Source organism: Gallus gallus, chromosome Z (genome assembly GCF_016699485.2).
Source record: "Gallus gallus isolate bGalGal1 chromosome Z, bGalGal1.mat.broiler.GRCg7b, whole genome shotgun sequence".
In the NCBI taxonomy this organism is placed as follows: Eukaryota; Metazoa; Chordata; class Aves; order Galliformes; family Phasianidae; genus Gallus; species Gallus gallus.
In genome coordinates, this window is record NC_052572.1 from 39,409,753 (window position 1) to 39,429,950 (window position 20,198).

The 20,198-nt window shown below is 38.1% G+C and overlaps 1 long non-coding RNA gene across 1 annotated transcript in view; it reads left to right on the top strand.

Annotated features, from left to right (window-relative positions):
- Positions 1 to 12,517, top strand: part of LOC107052312 — a 31,998-nt gene extending 19,481 nt beyond the window's left edge. The window contains exons 2-3 of the long non-coding RNA XR_001464719.3: positions 11,127 to 11,239; positions 12,344 to 12,517. This is a non-coding gene — a long non-coding RNA (uncharacterized LOC107052312). The remainder of the gene's footprint in view (positions 1 to 11,126; positions 11,240 to 12,343) is intronic.
- The last annotated feature ends 7,681 nt before the right edge of the window (positions 12,518 to 20,198 follow it).

A 20,198-nucleotide genomic window follows, 5' to 3' on the forward strand; every position in this document is an offset into this window, starting at 1 on the left:
GGGGTCAACAAATTAACCTTTTATAATTTAAATTTGACTTTTTAATTTAGAGTGATATCAGTCCTGTAGAAAATGATGTTTAACTTTTATTTTTTTAATTGGTATCAATGCTATAAATCACTTTTTTTCCTTCTATGTCAAGAATAATATTAGCTTATCATTAAAGGTTACAAATCAGTAGTGTAACTCTGTTTATTGCAGTGGGTGATAAAATATGGTCTTAAATACTAAACAAACCTAAGACTATTTTCTCTTAATTTCTGAGGTTTTGTGTCAAGAACTATTTCTCAGACATTTTTAAGTGACTCTCCTTGTTGAAATTTTTGTTGAGTGAAATGATAAATAGACACTTATGTGCTTGTTGTGTTTCCAAAGACTGAATCATGCATATCAACAGCAAGATTGAGAGTCCATTAAACACTCTTCTAGAACCATAAGTTCCTTTGCAGACTTTCTCGTGTTGTGAAGGAATGTCATGAAAGTTAACAGTTAAAACCTACCATACTCTTAAAATTCTTAACATGTCCTGAAACACTGGCTCATGTATATAGATCAAAACCCATGGTTATACTCCAGCAGATAGTAAGTGTAACCAGGATCATGTGAATCCACAGCAGCATATCATATTGTCATTATTTTCTCCTGTGTCATCTGGACAGTGACATCTTGACTGAAGTATAATGCCAAACAATTTTAGTCCTAGTTTAAGAACTATAGCATCTTCCACCTGCTCTATAGTCTGAACTCACGGTTCATTCTACGTTATTCATTATAAAACATTCCCTCTGGTTGAACTGTTGTACTTTCACTTCCATTAGAGAGTACAGCTGCTCAAACAGACACTGAAATGTAATCATTCAACATTTAAAAATCAAATTATTTTTTACTCTACCATTATGCGAATAAGCTTCAACATTTTCATACATCTCCTCTTTCAAAAGTACTTACCAGTGCATGTACTTGAAGTTCTCATAGAATCATAGAATCATTTTACTTGGGGGGGACCTTTTAAGGTCATCTAATCCAACTCCTCTGCAATGAACAGGAACATCTACAGCTAATCCAGCATTAGAAAGAAACAGAATAGCATAAAGCAGCATAAGATAGTATGACAAATAATATGGTAATTTTAAGTAATTGAGTTTACAGTGCCCGACGTTAGTGCTTTCACTGTGATTGAAAAATCACCTAATTTATCCCAAAATACTCAAAACACTGAGACAGTTAGAAATAAATATTGGCAGAATGACAGATTAGATAATTAAAAGGTCCTCTCTATCACTACTTTCTAAGCAGATGACAGTGAATGTAAAATGCCTGTATTACTTTGCTTAATTTTGATAACTGAGATGACAGTTCTTATATCCTTGGACAGTAGCTCTCCCATGTTTCTCTGAAAAAGTCATTTCCAAATAAAAACCAACCAATGGTATTATATGAATAAGAAATATATACATACTTTTCAATCAGAGAGAAAAAAAGTGTTGATGCAGACTTACCACTGAAAAAATTAGGATTTCTGAAGTTAATTTGTTGTTGTTGTTGTTCCTCTTTATGATTGGAGTCTCAATTACAGTTCTCACCTTTTGTTTAAAATTATTATCTTAGTTCATCAAACAAAGGCTCACATTACCCTTAATAAAGAATAACGCAAATTATCATCACCAAGTCTGATAGGAACTGCAAAATAACATGTAAGGCACACAACTGGCTGAACAGCTCTCACATCATAAACACTGAAATTTTAAAATAGATATAGAAAGCAAAACAGATTTTGAATTTCATAACTACTTTATCTTTCTATTAAAGTATATTTTTGCATATCTAGAGAAAATGATTAGAATCTAGAGCATGATTATTTGGCAGAGCAATCTTCTGGATATTTTGAAATGAACTAGAATTTATTATTTCTTGTTCCAAGTATTGAGTGAGTCAGCAAAGGAAATGTGCCCTCCTAGACCTGTTTTTTGTGAAGGCCTTCTGGGAAAGGTGATGTGAGGTGGCTGCCATGGCAACATTAAATAGTTGAATACAGCATTATTGCTGTAAGGAGAGAAAAGGCAAGCAGAATTGTCACTCTTGATTTTAAGAGATCAAACTTCAACTCCAGAAGCTGTTTATCACCATTCCACAGGGATCTGTACTATACAGTTTTGGATTCGATGAGAGCTGGTCACTTTTTAGGAATCACTTTTTAAAAGCATAGGCACAGGCAATCCCATTGTGTCAGAAATCAAGAAAGAATGCAGAAGTCCAGATTGGCTGAACAGGGAATTCCTCATGGAACTTGGGCAGAAAATTTATAAAGACAAGAGAGAGAGAGAGAGGTTGTGATGTCAAATTCACACCGCAGAAGGATGAAAAGATTTTATTTATTAATAAACAACCAAATTTGTAAGTCAAAGTGACATTTTAAGCCATTTATGTAGCACTCCAAAGAGTTTTCATGCAAAGAAAGGAGTGGTACTACAACAGCAAGACAGAGATCATGTCTCTTTTTTAATTCACCTTCTGAGAGATGTTAAGCCTCATGATCAAAAAACTGCTGATTGGATTTTCTGGTGGAAGTTAGGCTGCAATAGTCTACCAACCTCTGAAACACCTGCCTAGTTCCAAGGGGAACTTACTGAGCCAGGCTGAAAGCAGGAGTAGCTAAGTTGCATGACTAACAAGTTTGTTCTGTAAATATAATTTATGGTAATTGAGTCATATCATAAAATTAATCATATTAACAAAAAGAAGATTTATAATTACGCAAATTCTTTCACTGAAAAAATGATGCAATTCGTAATAATAATTTGAGGACATTTTCTGCCTACTGAACCCTAAGTGCATGTTCAAAGCTGCCACATTGAGAAAACCAACTGGGAGAGTTCCAAATAGCCTCTTATGGTCTGTCGTGTCACTAATCCACAAATTAAATCACTGCTGAAGTGGAAGATGGCATGATTTTTCAGAACAACTTCAAAGACAGTTACATCCAGTTGTGTGTGATTTGCACATCAAAGTAGTAATAATAAAAATACTTAGTTGTACATAATGCTTTGATCCTTAGATCATGATGCACTTGTCAAAGGTAGGTAAATATTATTTTTCTGATTTTACTGATGAGTAAACTGATTTCCTCATAGCAGCTCAATAAAACAAAGTAAAACTAAGAATTACAGTTCTGTTTCTCTCATTTTCCCCATTTGACAGACCTGTGCAGAAGGAAGTATCCATTCCTTGTGAAGAAACATTCCCACTTGGAAAACCGAAAACCTGACCTGGAGAGTTCTATAATGAGTAGGATTCTTCATAAAATATGATTTAGGCCAAAATGCTAACATAACACAGACAAGGATGATCTATGAATCTGCTCTACCTTTTCTCATTTTCGGTCCTCTCCTTCACATCACCACCTATGGCCTCATTGTCACATAAGACAGTTATATGTTTATGAATACAATTACTTCCTATTGCACAAATGAATCAGTTATGTGACTGAAACAATATTCCTTATCAACAAATCTGAATAGGCACAGACAGATTGATGTAAGAAATTTTTCTGACGAGCAGGTAGGGGAAAAGCAAGCATGGTGACTGGTGGCAGTGCTTGGACAGCAAGAGCTGTCCACAAATGGAAGGGAATTATAGAAAAAGGTGCTGGGTGTGGGTGTGTGGAAGCTGGTAGTAGCTTCACTAAACTGCTCGTCTGGAGCCTTGATACATACAACTTTGGAGAAGAATAGTGAAAAAAGAATTCATGTTAAAAGAATTTTAGAATCATAGAATGAGAATAGTTTGGATTGAAAGGGACCTTTAAGTTCCAACTCCCCCTCTAAAGACAGAGACTACTCCCACTAAACAACATTGCTCAAAGTCCCATCCAGCCTGGCCTTGGATGCTTCAAGAGAGAGGGAACCTCAATGGACAACCTGTTCCGGTATCTCACCATCCTCACAGTAAAAAATTCTTTCCTAGTATCTAGTCTAAAACTACCCTCTTCCAGTTTAAAGCCATTTCCCCTTGTCCTATTGCTACATGCCTATACAAAAAATCCCTCCCCAGCTTTCCTGTAGGCCCCGTTCAGGCACTGGAAGGCCACAGCAAGGTCCCCCAACATCCATCTCTTTGCCAGATTAAAAAGCTCCAGCTCTCTTGGTCTGCCTCCATAGGGTAGACACTCCAGCCCTCTGATCATCTTTGTGGCCCTCCTCTGGACCTACTCCAACAGTTTGATGTGCTTCTTGTGCTGGGGATCCCAGAACTGGGTGGGGAGAGGAGGGGAGGTGAGGGGAGGGGCGGGAAGGGGAAGGGAGAGACAAAAATTAGAGTGAGATCTTTAAAATTATTTTCTGATTCACATAAAATATTATAAACATATTTGTTATTTTACAATTAAATCTATGCACTTTGAATTGAAATCCATTGTGTAATTAAAAAAAACTGTTTCTTTATCTTAAGTAACTTCTAAATTATTTACAAATGTTCAACAGAACCAACTTTTACCTTGAGACCCACATAACACTCCTGTTTTGAGATGAATCATCTTTACTTAGTTCATTTGAAATGATTTCCTTTTTTATAAAGTCTTTGTGATTTATACTACATGTTTTTCAGTCATTAGTGTCTTTACTTTTTTTCTTGACTGATAATTCCACACATTCTGGTCAACAGTGTTTTTTCCCATCTTCCCATAGGATGTACTTACTAAACACAGTCACACTGTAACAATTTAATAAAAATTCTTGATGAATATTTGTAAAATTATCTCATAATTTTAGGTTAGAGATACAAGATAAAGAAGAAAAAATACTTTGAAGGAAGAATGTTTGCAAATTTTAGACTAAAGTGTCAAAAGTGAATTTTTAAAGATAATCATAGAATCATAGAATCAAAGAATCATTGAATCACCAAGGTTGGAAAAGACCTCTGGGATCACCCAGTCCTACCATCCACCTATCACCAATATTTCCCCACTAAACCATGTCCCTTAGTACAACATCTAAACATTTCTTGGACACCTCCAGGGACGGTGACTCAACCACCTCCCTGTGCATTCCAGTGTCTGACCACACTTTCAAAGAAAAAGCATTCATATTATTGTTGGAATATTTCTTACCAACAGTAAGAAAGTCTCATCTGTCCTTCTTCCATGTATGACATTAATTCCCATTCTTTCTCTAGAGATATCAATTTGATTTCTATTGTGAATGTATAACATGTAATGAAGAAATGCATGTTTTCATATCTTTATGTCTTAGGAATAGTTTTGAAGTAGTACTTGACGAAAAATGCTAGTAACAATGACAGTACCTTCCTATCTGCTGTATATATTAGTATTTGCATTCCCCAGAAATCTTATTTTACTCCAGTACGGGTGTATGTGGTATACTGTAAGTTTCTCAGGCACTAGCTTAAAAATGATAGAATCAAAACTCTTCAGAAATAAGAGCACTATAAATAGAGCTCACCAACTTCCTCTCCAACAATGCAAAATTAAATGATCAATAAACAGATATCTATATCAACTCATATATATATATGCATAAATTACCAAAGCAGCGTTGTCAAGGCAGGTGGGAAAAAAAGTGTTTGCTATATGGCTGACACTGATAAAGGTGCTCATACTGTATGATGAGGAAGGCAGTACATGCATTAAGACTTGCAGAAAGGAGATATTCTCAAACTAGTTATAATGACCAAGTTCAAAATATAACTCACTGCATTGTACTATTTAATAAAAAAGGCGTTATCTGTATTAATGCACATGGCTTGTTTTCAAATAGCAGGATAAGTTATATTTTCTCTTCTTTTTAGACATTTCACTACCATTACTCCATTCTGAGCTAAAGATCAGGCTCTAAAATTCTTGTGCCATTTTAGACTGCTTTTCTTCTAATGTCCAGCTGTAATAAGCCAGATCCAACATTCCATAATGGAGAGACCACATTGTAGTCTTTCAGTATTTAAAGGGAGCTTATAAACAAAACAGAGAGCATTGACAAATACAGATTGTGATAGGACAATGGAGAATAGCTTTAAACTAAAAGAGGGGAGATTGAGATTATATATCAGGAGGAAATTTTTTGCATAGGATGTGTTGAGACACTGGAACAGGTTGCCCAGAGAAGCTGTGGACGTCCCATCCCTGGAGGTGTTCAAGGCCAGGCTGGATAGAAAGAGATCAGGTTAGTCAAGCAGGACCTGCCTTTCATAAATTCCTGCTGACTGAATCTGATCACCTGGTTGTCCTGTATGTGCCATGTGATGGCACTCATACACTGTGCAAATACAAACACATTTTGGATGGAAGCCTCTAGAGGGGCACAAAAAATAGCCACTAAAAGCTTAAAAAGACTCAGAGAGAAGTAAAATAAAGACCACCTGAGTTTTGTAAAGCAAAACAGAGGACCACAGAAGGAGAAGCAGAAATCTTGAAACTTTTCAAATTTAGAATGTTAAAACTAGAGTTGAAAATAGAATCACAGAATCGCAGAATTGTAGGAATTGGAAGGAACCTCCAGAGGTCGTAGAGCCCAACTCTTCTGCCAAAGCAGGCTCACTACTGCATATTGCACAGGTAGGCGTCCAGATATGTCTTGAATATCTCCAGAGAAGACTCCACAACCTCTCTGGGCAGCCTGTTCCAGAGCTCCATCACCCTTACTGCAAAAAAATTCTTTCGCATATTCGTGTGGAACTTCCTGTGCTCCAGTTTACGGCCATTTCCCCTTGTCCTGAAAAGAGATTGGCCATGTCCCTTTGTCTCCCACACTTAAGATATTTATAAACATTAATAAGATCCCCTCCGAGTCTTCTTTTCTCAAGGCTGAACAGACCCAGTTCACTCAGCCTTTCAAAATTGTCCCGTTTGTTTCTTTGCTAGCAAAAAAAAAAAAAAAAAAATCTCACATTGGGGTATTTTCATAATGTCAATATTTCTTCTTGAAATAGGCCCTGTATGAGCACTCTGAGAAGCTGAAACATGCTTGAAAAACAGCATTACAGAAAAAAGGAAAAATGAAAATGCAGTTTTGGGGTCTCTCCGGTTTTCACAATAAAACCTTTCTCTCTCCCTTAGTGAAATGTGTTGGTAAATTTATATACGTGCACATACAAATAAAAGTCTATCCTGTCATACTAGCTTATTTTCCCCTAGTCCAATGTCATAATTCCTTACACTATGCTTCTTTTATGTTGTTTTTATAAGGTGCTGCTCTGACCTGGCAAATGGAATACAGTGGTTTTAGCAAGAGATTTTTTTTCCTATTTGTGAGTAACTTGCTGCCAGACATGTCAAAAAATGACTGTGTCATTTTTTGAGCATCAGTTATCAGTTAAATAAAAAAGGGAGAAGACTTCTATTTTTTTCATTATTATTAACTGAAATCTTTCAGAATATTAGCAGTTAACTAATGCCATTTGAGACTTTTAGAACTTTTGCATATTGATTGAGAATTTCTTTGAAAAGGAATATTCTCTGTTGTAGTTGCTGTATTACATGAGCAACTCTTCAACAGTCTCGTGACAAATTTCATCTAATGTTAAATTTTTAGTAATAACCACACAAAAAAAAAAAAAAAAGAAAAAAAAACATTGCTATTTAAATTCACTGATGACATTCATTTAGGGGGAAATGCCAAGCAGGTTGACAGATCAGAATGTTATGAAGGAAAAACTGAATGATCTTAAGAAGTGGAATAAAAAACTGGTAGTGCCATAGACATGGAAAAGGCATCTGTATAATAATCATTTGTGATCTGCAAAGTGTCAGCTATGAATAACAGTTTCATTTCACAACATATAATCTTTGGGCATATCATGAGCATGGAGAAAGGTTGCAGGCAGTGTACTATGTACGTTACTCTCCTATCCAGAACTCTGGCAATTCACACCAATGGAAGGACAAGAAAAAATGAGATGTGGAATGGAAAGGATATATAAGTGGAGATTATTGTGGAATCATAGAATCATCATAGAATAGCTTAGGTTGGAGGGGATGTAAAGATTGTCTAGCTCTTACCTCCCTGCCATGAGCAGTGTGGCTAACCACTCAATCAGACTGCCTAGAACTTCATGCAATCTGGCCTTGAATGCCTCCAGAGATGGGACATCTACAACTTCTCTAGGAAAACTGTTCCAGCACCTCACTTCCCTTGGAGTAAAAAATTTCTTCCTAACACCTCACCTAAATTTCCCATCCTTTAGTATAAAGCCATTCCCTGTTGTCCTATCACTATGAGACTGTGTAAAAACACAGTCCTCCTCCTGTTTACACGTTCATTTCAAATACTGGAACGGTACAATGACGTTTCCCCAGAACCTTCTCTTCTCCAAGCTGAACAAGCCCAACTACCTCAAATTTTCTTTGTAGGAGAGGTTCTCTAGACTCTTGATCATCTTCGGGGCCCTCCTCTGGATTCTTTCCAACAGCTCTGCATCCTTTCTGTTCTGGGGACCCCAGGCCTGGACATTGTAGTCCAGATAAGGCCTCACAAGGGCAGAGTAGAGGGGACCAATCACCCTGCTGCCCCTCCCCCTCTTTTGATGCAGCCCAAGTTACTGTTCAACTTCAGGACTGCAAGCGCATACTACTGGCTCACGTCCAGCTTTTCATCCATCAGGACTCCGAGTTTCTTCTCCAGGGTTGCTCTTTGTGAGTTCTTCTCCCAGTCTGCACTCATGTCTGGGATTGCCTCAATCCAAGTGCAAAACCTTGTACCTGACCTTGTCAAACCTCATTAGATTTTCATATGCTCACTTTTTGAGCTTGTTGAAGTCCCTCTCAGTGGTGTCTCTTCCTTCTATTGTGTCAAATACCTCACACAGCTTGGTGCCATCATCAAATTTTTTGAAGATACACTCGATCCTCCTATCTATGTAACTGATAAAGAAGTTGAAAAGCACCAATCTCAAGACAGACTCCTGGGGGACACCACTCATAACTGACCTACATCTGGGCATAGAGCTGTTGACAACAATCCTGTGGCTACAACCATTCAGCCAATTCCTTATCCACTTAATAGTCCAGCTTTCAAATCCATATCTCTCCAATTTATAGATAGTAATGTGATGCAGGGCCATGTCAAAGGCCTTGCAGAAATCCAGATAGATGAAATCAGTTGCCCTTCCTTTGCCCATCAGTGCTGTCATAAAAGGCCACCAGATTGGTCACACGTGATCTGCCCTTGATGAAGCCATGCTGGCTGTCTCAGATTACCTTCACATCCCTCACATGCCTTAACAGGTCTTTCAGGAGAATCTCCTCCATGATCTTCCCAGGCACAGATGTGAAGGTCACTGGCCTGTAGCTTCCCAGGTCTTCCTTTCTCCCTTTCTTGAATAAGGGAGTGAAGTTTCTCTTTTCCAGTCTCCAGGGACTTCTCCTGACAGCCATTATTTCTCAAAAATAATGAAGAGAGGCTTGGTAACCACGTCAGCCAATTCCTTCAGAACACTGAGATGAATGTCATCTAACTTTGTTGTCTCGTACATGCATTCAGCCTCATGAGGTGGTCTCATACTCACTACACTCTTATACTGTGAGTGATTTTTCTCCCCTGACCCCTATTTAGAATGTATTCACATACAGAGGTGGCTATAGAAAACAGAAGATCTCTAACTATAAAAATAACAGTATTGCAGTAGAGCATCTCTGTAGAAATCTTCATTAATTCTAAGGTGTATGTGGAGGATTAGTTATGTGTCAGTTGAGAAGACTGATAGCAATGATGCAGGTGTCTTCTTTTCAAGCTCACTTCAATATAAATGTCTGTTCATTCTTAGCAGGCCCAAGTATCCTGTGTTCAAACATTTAATCACTATAGAGACAGAAATGTATAGAGAATAGAAAGAAAACTCTTCAAAACTATGAAATATTATATTCTGTTATGTTACATATGCCTTGTCACTTTGTGTCTTATCATATCATTATTTATTTGCACACTTACCACATTTCATGGAAATTTTTGAGTTTACAGATAATTATTCTGAAACATGTATGGCACCACTGAGCCATTATTAGCCAGCTATAATTATCCAGTCTCTATCTTTTTTCAATTCATTTCATTTTGCTTTTATTTTTGCTGTTGCATGAGGTCTGATCACAGGCAGCTTGGGATAGTAGCCATTCTTGTTCTTTTATGTACTATTCATCTTACCTTTACTTGAGGCACCCAGAACATTACTCCATAAAATAATAAAATTGTGAAAGAAATATCATAAAAGCAGTCTCTCCTGTGAAATTTCTGTCATTTCTATTACTGTTTATGTCCAGAAAAACTATGAGAGGAACCTCTCTCATTTTACCAGAATTCCTGTTATGGTATCAACTGAAGCTAGTAGTGAATAATAACGTATTTGAATATTTTTAAAGAGTGAAAAAAAAAACCAGCCTAAGCGTGTCCCATAGATTTTGGTAAATGCTCATAGGTTTCCTCATTCATTCTTTTCAATGCACATTGCAAGCAAGGATTCTTTGCAAGAAACTGAAGTTCTGGAAATAAAGGACCCTCATAGTAGAAAGAAAGCTTTAAAATAGAAAAATAGCTTGGAGTAGTTTCTTGCAATTTCCGTGCTGTACTTTAGACCCCCTCACAGCTTTTTGCTATAAGCTTTATGTTAGATATTCTGTTTACTATGCCCATTAAAACTGTAAGGTTTCTTAAAGCACCTACATTACAACATTAAGCTCAAAAGGTCACAAGGCACCTTTTGTACAAACACTACATCACAGGCTGTTAAGGGACATGAATCTACCTCAGTCCATACATGTCCTTCCTACAATGCCAAAGAGCACTGTGAATGGTAGGGATGATTTTCTTCTGTAGCTTTAAAAGTGTCTAGTGGAAAGTTACTTTACACCTCCCTTCTTCTTGATTTCTTAAAACCTACAGGGGATGAGATGTAATTTTCTTTCAGAAGTAACATGTAGCTGAATACTGCCAGCAGCAGATGCAGCTTCAAAGGGAACTGAGGTCTTGCAAGGAGCTTCATAATTAGAGACATGATGCTCAGTTCCAGATAGCTCCTAAACCTAACTCAGGACGGTTGTTCGTAATCAATCTTCAGAGCATGATTTCATCCCTAATGTTGACTTATCTTATGTGCATATCATGTCACTGAGCTCTTTCTCTCTCCAGGGAGCCATTTGATCACCAACTACAGTGAAGGTGTTGTATCCTGGATTCTGGGTTGAAGAGCAGGGAAGTTTTGGCACAAATGAATCACTACTGTTCTGAATTCATGGGAGACGGTAAGTAAGGGAGAAAGAAGAAATAACCTGGATAACTAAAGCCACATAGGAGACATAACAGTGATTACAATATTAGGAGACATGATAGTGATTACAATATTGACTGTAATATATTCTGTATATTGCAAAATTGGGGAGCACAAGCTGTAATTTTTCACATAAATTTATGCTGTGTACTTGTGCAGTAACTACTACTTGAAGTGTCTTGAGGGGTCACTTTAACTTCTCTGCATCTTAACTGACGAAGTTTTAGATACATAGTTTTAGTTGTCTTAAATAGGACAGCATTTATGTGTTTAGATGCATTTGGCAGGGAGTTTTTGAATTTTGTATTTTATATTTACAAAAGCCTGTAACCTGCCTACAGCTGATAGATTCAAAGGAGTACAGGCATTAGATGGTTAGCGTTCTCTGATTTCATATTACCAGGGATAGAAAACAAGATTAATTTTGGAAGTAGTATTAGTCTGTGATTCCTTACTGATAATAGTGTAGATCAACTACTTGATTTTAAAAAGAGAAAATTAGAAGAGATACAGTAGAAGCTGTCAAATCCTGTTGTGCAACTGTAAGCAATATAGTGATTAAGAATATGAAAGTCTTCTCATTGTGTAATTCTTCTGAGCTTGTCCCTAGCAGGCTTTATGAATGATTTTAAGATATTTATCACAACTTAGAGTGAAGGTCTGTGATTCATACAGTGATATTACAAGAAATATATGTTTGTGTGTATATATAAGTATATTCTCACCTAACTATTGTAAACACAATGTCAGAACTTTAATTTTACTTCTTTTCCTACATTATTAGATAAATAATACTAGTAATCTCATCATAGGTTACTTTTATAACATTCTAGTCTGTGAATAAAATACATGGTCTTTTGATGTTTCCAGCTGTGTGTGTGCACATCTAAGCACACGTAAACAGAATCTCACAAAACTCTGTACACATACTCTCACATGGCTGATTTTTCATTTTGAAATACTGGATATTCCCTTAAATTATTTAAGAGCATCCTGTTATATTTATTACAGAGGTCACTGATATTACTGCCAATTGTCAAATTTTGTTTTCCTCTTCTTGTTTTCCATGCATGAGAAGCACACAGCCACTGGACTGATGCCAGAGTTGCATAAATCTCTCCCGGCTTCTTCAACCTCAGGATATGTAAGACTAGTGGATAAATTGGAAGATCAATGCCTTGTCCCTCCTGCTGTGCCAGCTGCTATTGAGAAATTAATATGAGGATCATCATAAATAAAAGATAAAAGATTATCTGGCTTATGGTGTAAAATATTAAGGTTGGACACAATCTATTCTGTAAATTGAAACTTAAAACCTAAGAAAATTAACCCTTCTTCTATAAGAAGTTCCACTGCCTATGTAGATATGTAGAAAAGTTGTCTTGAGTAACTCATATAAAAAGCCTGGATATTTGCCAGAACTGACCATGACATTAGTTATCTCAGGAAATAATCCTTTGTTATGGTTTAGTTTATCAGTTAGAGACAATGAAATTGTACACTATTATGTATTCAAGAGCATAATTCTAGGTGCACAAATGATTAATATATTGTAAAATTTTATAGTTTTCCAAGCAGTATCTTTTCAAGCCATTTACACACTAAACGGTGCATTGATTTCAATAGACATTGAGCACCTGAAACAAATCCTACCAATTTTACAGAAGAAAAGTGTTTAGCCTCCTTGCAGGGGTGTAACAGTAGCTCTCAAGATCTGCTCAAAGTCGGTGGTAAGTAAAGGGGCCTTGCCTTGAGACCCCAGCAACTCACAGGTACTTTGATAGAAAACTCTTACTAGAGTGAGCTAAATGTTTAAATATCCTGGAGCACCTGAGCCCAGTTTCACCATAATTTGCTTTGGGATTTCATGTTCAGATGAGGTTGCTGCTTTCAGAAACTATGATTTAAACTTCATGAACCAGCTCTACTTCTTTCTGGCATCAAAACAACCTCTGCACAACAAAACTGACTGTGCATGTAAGGAAAGTTCTGTGACTGAGGTACATTCTATCTAACTTGGTCACCTAATGCATCTTAATAATAGTGAACATTATTACTCTTCAGTAAGATGAAAGATAGGATTTCTGTTTGTAATTTTTAGAGATTTGAAGAGGGAGATTCAAACCATTTTAGATTTGAATCTCTCAGTAGAGCTGCCTTTCTCACCAGTGAAGGGTAAAGTACACAGGTCAATCCTACTTTTTACTCTGATAACCTGTTGGATGAGAGATCTCTGTGTGCAACTATAGTCTGCCCCATAAGAAGCATCTCAATACTTAACATTAATAAGTGCTTGGTGTGTTGTTCTTCCAATTTTCCACTCCATTCAGAGACATTTGTTGTTCCCAGAACATGTAGGCATAACATTTCCTTCTGTTATAAAACAATAACTTAATCCACAAAATGGAGTGAAATTGCAGAAGAAATATGATGAAAGGTTCAGAGATCTAATCTTCACTTTCCTCAGAATTTCAGCATTATATTGTCCAATTCACCAGTATGTCCAGGTAAAGAAATGAGCAGGACAGAATGCTGGTATTTGGAGGATCTTACTTATATTCTCATTTAAACTGTTAAGGTATTAGAGTGATATCCTTTGGGGCTAAAGCCATAGAAACATAAAATGGCTTGGATTGAAATGGACCCTAATGATCACCCTGTCTCAGCCCTCTGCTGTGGAGAAGGTTGCCATCCAGCAGATTAGGCTGCCCAGGGCCTGATCCAATCTGGATTTAAACACCTCTGGGGATGGGACACTCACAGCTTGTCTGGGTAATCTATTCCAGTGTCTCACCATACCCTATGTAAAAAATTTCTTCCTAACATCTTATCTAAATCTTCCCTCTTTTAGTTCAAAATCATTCCCCCTTGTCCTATCACTATCTATTCTTTTAAAAAGCTCATTCTCCATCTTGTTATAAGCTCCCTTTAAATACTGAAAGATTGCAATGAAGACTCCTTAGAGCCTTCTCTTCTCCAGAATAAACAACTCAGTTTTCACAGCCTTTCTTTAGAAGAGAGATATTTCAGCTCTCTGAACATTGGTGTGGCCCTCCTCTGAACCTGCTCCAACAGCTATGCATCTTCCCTGTGATGGAGGCACCAGATATGGATGTAGCAGTGCAGGTGGGGCTTCATGAGGGCAGAGTAGAGGTAGACTCATATCTGAGATTGCCCAAACCCAGGTGCAACACCTTGCACTTGGTCTTGTTGAATCTCATCAAGGTAATGTGGGACCACTATTCAAGATTGTCCAGATCTCTTCAGATGGCATCCCTTCTATTTTATCAACTGCATTACTCAGTGTAATCTGCAAACTTCTTGAGGGTGCATTCAATCCCACTCTCTAGGAAACTGATGAAGATGCTGAAGACCACCACTCCCAAGATGGACCTCCAGAGAACACAAACCAGCAACTGCCACTATCTGGATATAGAGACACTGATCACAACTCTCTGGCTGCAACCATCCAACAAATTACTTATCCACTGAATAGTTCACCCTTCAAGTACATATCTTTCCAATTGAGAGATAAGAATATGATGCAGTCCCATAGCAAAGTTGTTGCAGAAGTCCAGGTACTCTGGACTTACTTTGTCTCCTGATGCAGTCACTCCACCATAGGAGGCCACCATATGAGTGAAACCTAACCGTGGTCATGGATGACCTCCACATCTTGCATGCTCCTTAACAATGCTTCCAGGAGGATCTTTTCCATAATTTCTCCAGGCACAGACATGTGGCTCACCTACTGGTAGTTTTCTTGATCTTCCTTTAAACCATGAGTGTCCAAAATTTTGGCTTGCCCAGGCCACACTGAATGAAGAAGAATTATCTTGGGCTGTGTATAAAATAAATATATAAAATATATAAAATAATATAGATAATGTATATTAAAAAAACTTTCAGTTTTTTAAAAATACTTTTAATTAAAACATAAGAAGGAGAGCAGCAAAACCATAAAACTGGTGGGATATTTGACCTTGTTTTTGTGAAACTAATATATCAATGTCTGGCCTGATAAGAAATGTTTGCAATTCATAGCAAGTTCTCAAGGTACTTGTCAGAGACTTTTGATGAAGTTTTACTCTTCCCATGTTTTATCCTTTAAAATACTTATTCATAAATGTACATACTGCCAACAAGTGATTACATGACTAAGGTGTGATTGTGAAACAAGGAATTTTTTCTCCTGTAAGATGGGCATTTTGAAAATCCAATAAACAGACATGATCCAATTTTCCCTTGACATGAATGTCTGACTGCAAATCTATACATTCAGTATGAAAATTTGCTGGTAATGTATTTACACAGACTGAAAATAGAATTGTAAATATAACAAAAAAAAAAAAAAAAAGATGTAATTTTTCAGCAGTCTTTAAAGCTATTCTCAAATTCCTTTGCCAAAATGGAAACCAAGGCTGCACATTTTTTACCGTTGTTCAGCATTACTTGAGCTTGCCATAATTTCTCTTTCATTTTAATGCTGATATGATTTGAAATGTAACACAGATAAGTTGATTTTCATCTCGAACATGCTTGCTTAACTCATTTAAATGAACAGTCAAATGTATGAAAAATACTAAATCTGTGAGCCATTTTTCATCTTCAGTTTCTGGTGCAATTTTTCCTTCTGATTCCATAAATGACTTGATTTCATTTCATGAATCATAAAATCTTCTAACATTTTACTCTGACTTCACAACCTTACTTCTGAAAAGTAAATAGAGTTTAATAAATAAATATAATAAATATAATAAATATAAACATAAATAAATATATATAATAATATAATAATATTATATATATATGTTACATTATAATAATATATAAACATAATAAATATCCACACTTTTAAGGAACTCCTGAATCTGGTGATCATATCGTACAATCATAGAATGGCCTGGGTTGAAAGGACCTGAAAGATCATCTAGTTTCAAATGTTCCTGCCGTGGGCAGGGCTGTCAACCACTAGTACAGGCTGCCCAGAGCCACATCTAGCCTGGACTTGAATGCCTCCTGGGAATGATGATGATTCACTTCATGAAAATCACAGCTTTAGTGATGATTTGCACAACACTATTATTTATTTATTTATTTATTTATTTTATTTTTATTACTATTAGTATTATTTTGAGACATTGAAAATTACAAAGTTTCTCAGCACCACATCAGTATTCCGAGTGTTTGTTCTGCAGAGAATGTAGTAATAACTATAGAATTATTTTATGAAGTAACATAAACCCAACTTCCTAATTTTAATAATTAAATATGAAAACACATTCAGTCTCATCCTGTAGCCTTGAACTTTCTCTTTTACAGTAGGAGTGATTTTGATCCTGTAACCCCCACCTAAAAGTTTGTGGAGATGAGAGATGTGGAAAGCATTTCTGCCAGTGAAGTCTGAGGTAGAGAACTCACTGAGTACCTCAGCCTTCTCCATGTCTTTGGTTGCCAGTTCTTCTTTTTCATTTGTCAGAGGGAGTACAATCTCCTTGGACTTTGTCTTCTGATTAATGTACCTGTAGAATATACTGTAGCTTGTTATTTTTCACATACCTTATCAAATTCAGTTCCATCTCTGTCTTGGCTTTCCTGATCCCATCACTACATGTCCAGAGAGCATCCCCACATTCTTCCCAGCCCACACACCCCTGCTTCCACTACCTCTGCATTTCCTTCTTATTCTGCAGTTTAACAAGCAGGCTTGCTCAGCCATGTCATTTTCCAATCTCCTCTGCTTGATTCCTTATTCAGGGGAGTGGAGAGCTATTGTGCTCTCAGAAAAGTATCCCATTCCTTTGATCCTAAGGACAGATTCCCAGGGGATCTCATCCCATAATTCCTTAAACAGAAGTTTGTTCTTTTGAAGTTCAAGGTTCTGACTCGAGATCACAAACTCTACCAGCATATGGTTACCACATCCTAGGTTGCTGCCCATTTCAACATTTTTAATGATCTCCTCATCACTAGTGAGTAATGTTGGTTTGTCTAATACCTGTACCAGCAAGTTATTCTTAACTCACTCCAAGAGTCTCCTGGATTGTTTACAGGCCACCATGTTGTTTTCCCAGCAGATATCTGAGCGGTTGAAACCTCCCATCAAGATGACAGTCTTTGAGTGTAATAGATCTTGTAGCTGAAGCAAGAAGGCCTTGACAGCATGTTCCCTTTGATCAGGCAGCCTTAACCACCAGATGCCCTTTATTGGTCCAGTCTCTAGTTTAACACACAAGCTCTCAATCTGATCATGGCTGTTTCTCAGAGGCAACTCTTTGAAATCTATACAGTTCTTAAAATAGAGGGTAAATCCCTCACCCCCCTTCCATGCCTATCTCTACTAAAAAGCTTGTAGCATGCAGCTGTAGTATTCCAGATGTGTGATTCAGCCCACCATGTTTCTATGGTAGCAATTAGGTCATAGGTTGATAATTACACCATGACTTCCATCTCCTCCTGCTTACTTCCCATGCTGTCTGTCTGCACTAGTGCAGAGACACTTCAGCTGGGCTATGAACTATGTTACCTTCTTGAAGGAGCCCTCCCATATTCCTCTGGGACAAATTCAAGTTTTCCCTGCTACTTTGTCAAGTGACAATGTTCCCTGGTTCTTCCCTGTCACTGTCAAATACCTCTCTTCTCCTTTAAAGTCTAGTTTAAAGCCCTTCTTGCCCCTCCTGTTAAGCTGTGTCCTGTCATCATCGATATTCCCGATCTCTTGAAGGCTTTTCGAAGATTGTGGTACAGAAACTCCGAGCACAACTGTCAACAGTTTATGGGCTGGTTCAGCCTGGTTCCATGACTAGTGGGGTGGAGGGATCTGCAGATCAGTGCCTCCGGAAAAGGGAAACAGTGGAAGCCGAAATAATTAAAAACAGCTAGAAGGAGCTGTGTTTCGGTACTGATTACATCAGAAGCAGCCTGAATCCCCTCATACGCGGCTAAGATCTCCTTTTCTGTTGGAGTGTAGCACTCTTCAGACCCTCTTCGTGCTCAGCTCTAGAATCCAAGGGGTCAGCCTTGGGTGTCTCCTGAGGTTCTTTGCCACAAGCTCCAAGTGGGACCTTTCTTTCCAGCAGCAGTGTAGAGGATGTTCTTTACATCCATCCTGTCCGTACTGACCCCAGGGCCACGGCTTGAGCTATCTCCTGTTTAATCTGCTCAAAAGCTGCTGCTCAGGACCCCATAAAAAGTTATTCTACTTCTGTGACACCTGATAGAGGGGACTCAAAGTGGGGCTATAGTTTGGAACATGCATTCTCCAAAAGCCCACTATGCCCAGAAAAGATTGTGTCTCTTTCTTAGTGGGTGGAGACATGGCAATGATTTTGTCCACCACATCTGCTGGGATGTGACAATGTCCATTGTGCCACTTTATACCTAGAAAGTGAATTTCTTGTGCAGGTCCTTTCACTTTGATTTGCTTAATAGCTAAACCAGCATGCAGAAGGATCTGGATTATTTGCTCTCCTTTCTTAAAAACTTCCCTCTCTGTGTTGCCCCACACAGTAGTGTCATCAATGTACTGTAAGTGCTCAGGAGCACTGCCCTATTCCAGTGCAGCTTGGATCAACCCATGGCAAATGGTTGGGCTGTGTTTCTACCCCTGGGACAAATCATTCCAGGTATATTGAATGCCCCTCCAGGTGAAAGCAAACTGTGGCCTACATTCAGGGACCAAAGGAATGGAAAGGAAGGCATTAGCAATGTCGATGGTGACATACCATTTGGCTGCTTTTGACTCCAATTCATATTGTACTTCTAGCATGTCTGACACAGCAGCACTCAGTGGGAGTGTGACTTCATTCAGACCATGGTAGTCTACCATCAGCCTCCATTCTCTATTGGCTTTATGCACCTGCCATATGAGACTATTAAGAGGTGAGTGAGTTTTGCTGATCACTCCCTGACTCTCTAGTTGATGAATCAACTTATGAATGGAGAGCATGGAATCCCTGTTGGTGTGGCACTGCTGTCTGTGCACCATTTTTGTGGCAATCAGTACCTGTTGCTTTTTCACTCGTAGCCACCTCAAAGCAGTCACAATAGGGTGCTTTTGCCATCTTTACCAGTGAGGCTTATTTTGGCCTCCAATATAGTCAACTCTTGGGAACTCCCAGTCATCCCATGAATATAAATTGATTCTGTCCATTGGTGACTCGAGAGCATTAGGGTGCACTGTGCACCAGCAGCCACCAGAGCCTTATATTTCTGTGGTTCTGATGTGCCAGGCCATCTAATCCACAGTCCAATACACTCTATTATTCCTTTCCCCCAATGACTGGGGGCAGGGTCCTCAGTTTGTTACCTCTGTCATTCTTATGGCTATTGCCATGTCCCGCAGCAACTGGAGCAATCAACTTTTTGGAGAAGTTTACCTTGATGGTTTATCTGTCTTGTAATTCTTTTACCCGTGCTTGAAGTGCAGGAGTGGGTTTTTTATGCCACTTCTTCATATCTTCTCCATGGTCACGTAGGTAACCCCACAAGGCAAAACGTAATGTAGTCTTACTGTTGTCACTTGCTCGAGCAGGAGGATATCTTCTTTTGATAGCTGAGCCATTGGATGATGCAGGCTGAGAGGAAACCAATTTGATTACCCTCTCCAGTAGGCTGTTTTAGGGATCCTGGTCCCCATCAGCTGTATCTGATACCACCATGGATTCATCAGCACTAAGCATGGTAGACAGATTGTCTATTCTTGATTGCTCTCCATTCTGTCCTGTTTTTTATCTACTTCTGTAATGGCTGAAACACAGGCTCGTAGAGGGGTTAAATGTAACTTAAAGTCTTGAAGTTTATTAATCATTTGTAAGGGGTCTTCTTTCCCCTCTGCCATACGTTGCTGCAAATATGCTGGCATACCTTTCTGGTGCAGTCTTTGTGAATATACACCACATATCTGGTGTACACCTGACTCTCTCAGGATCATG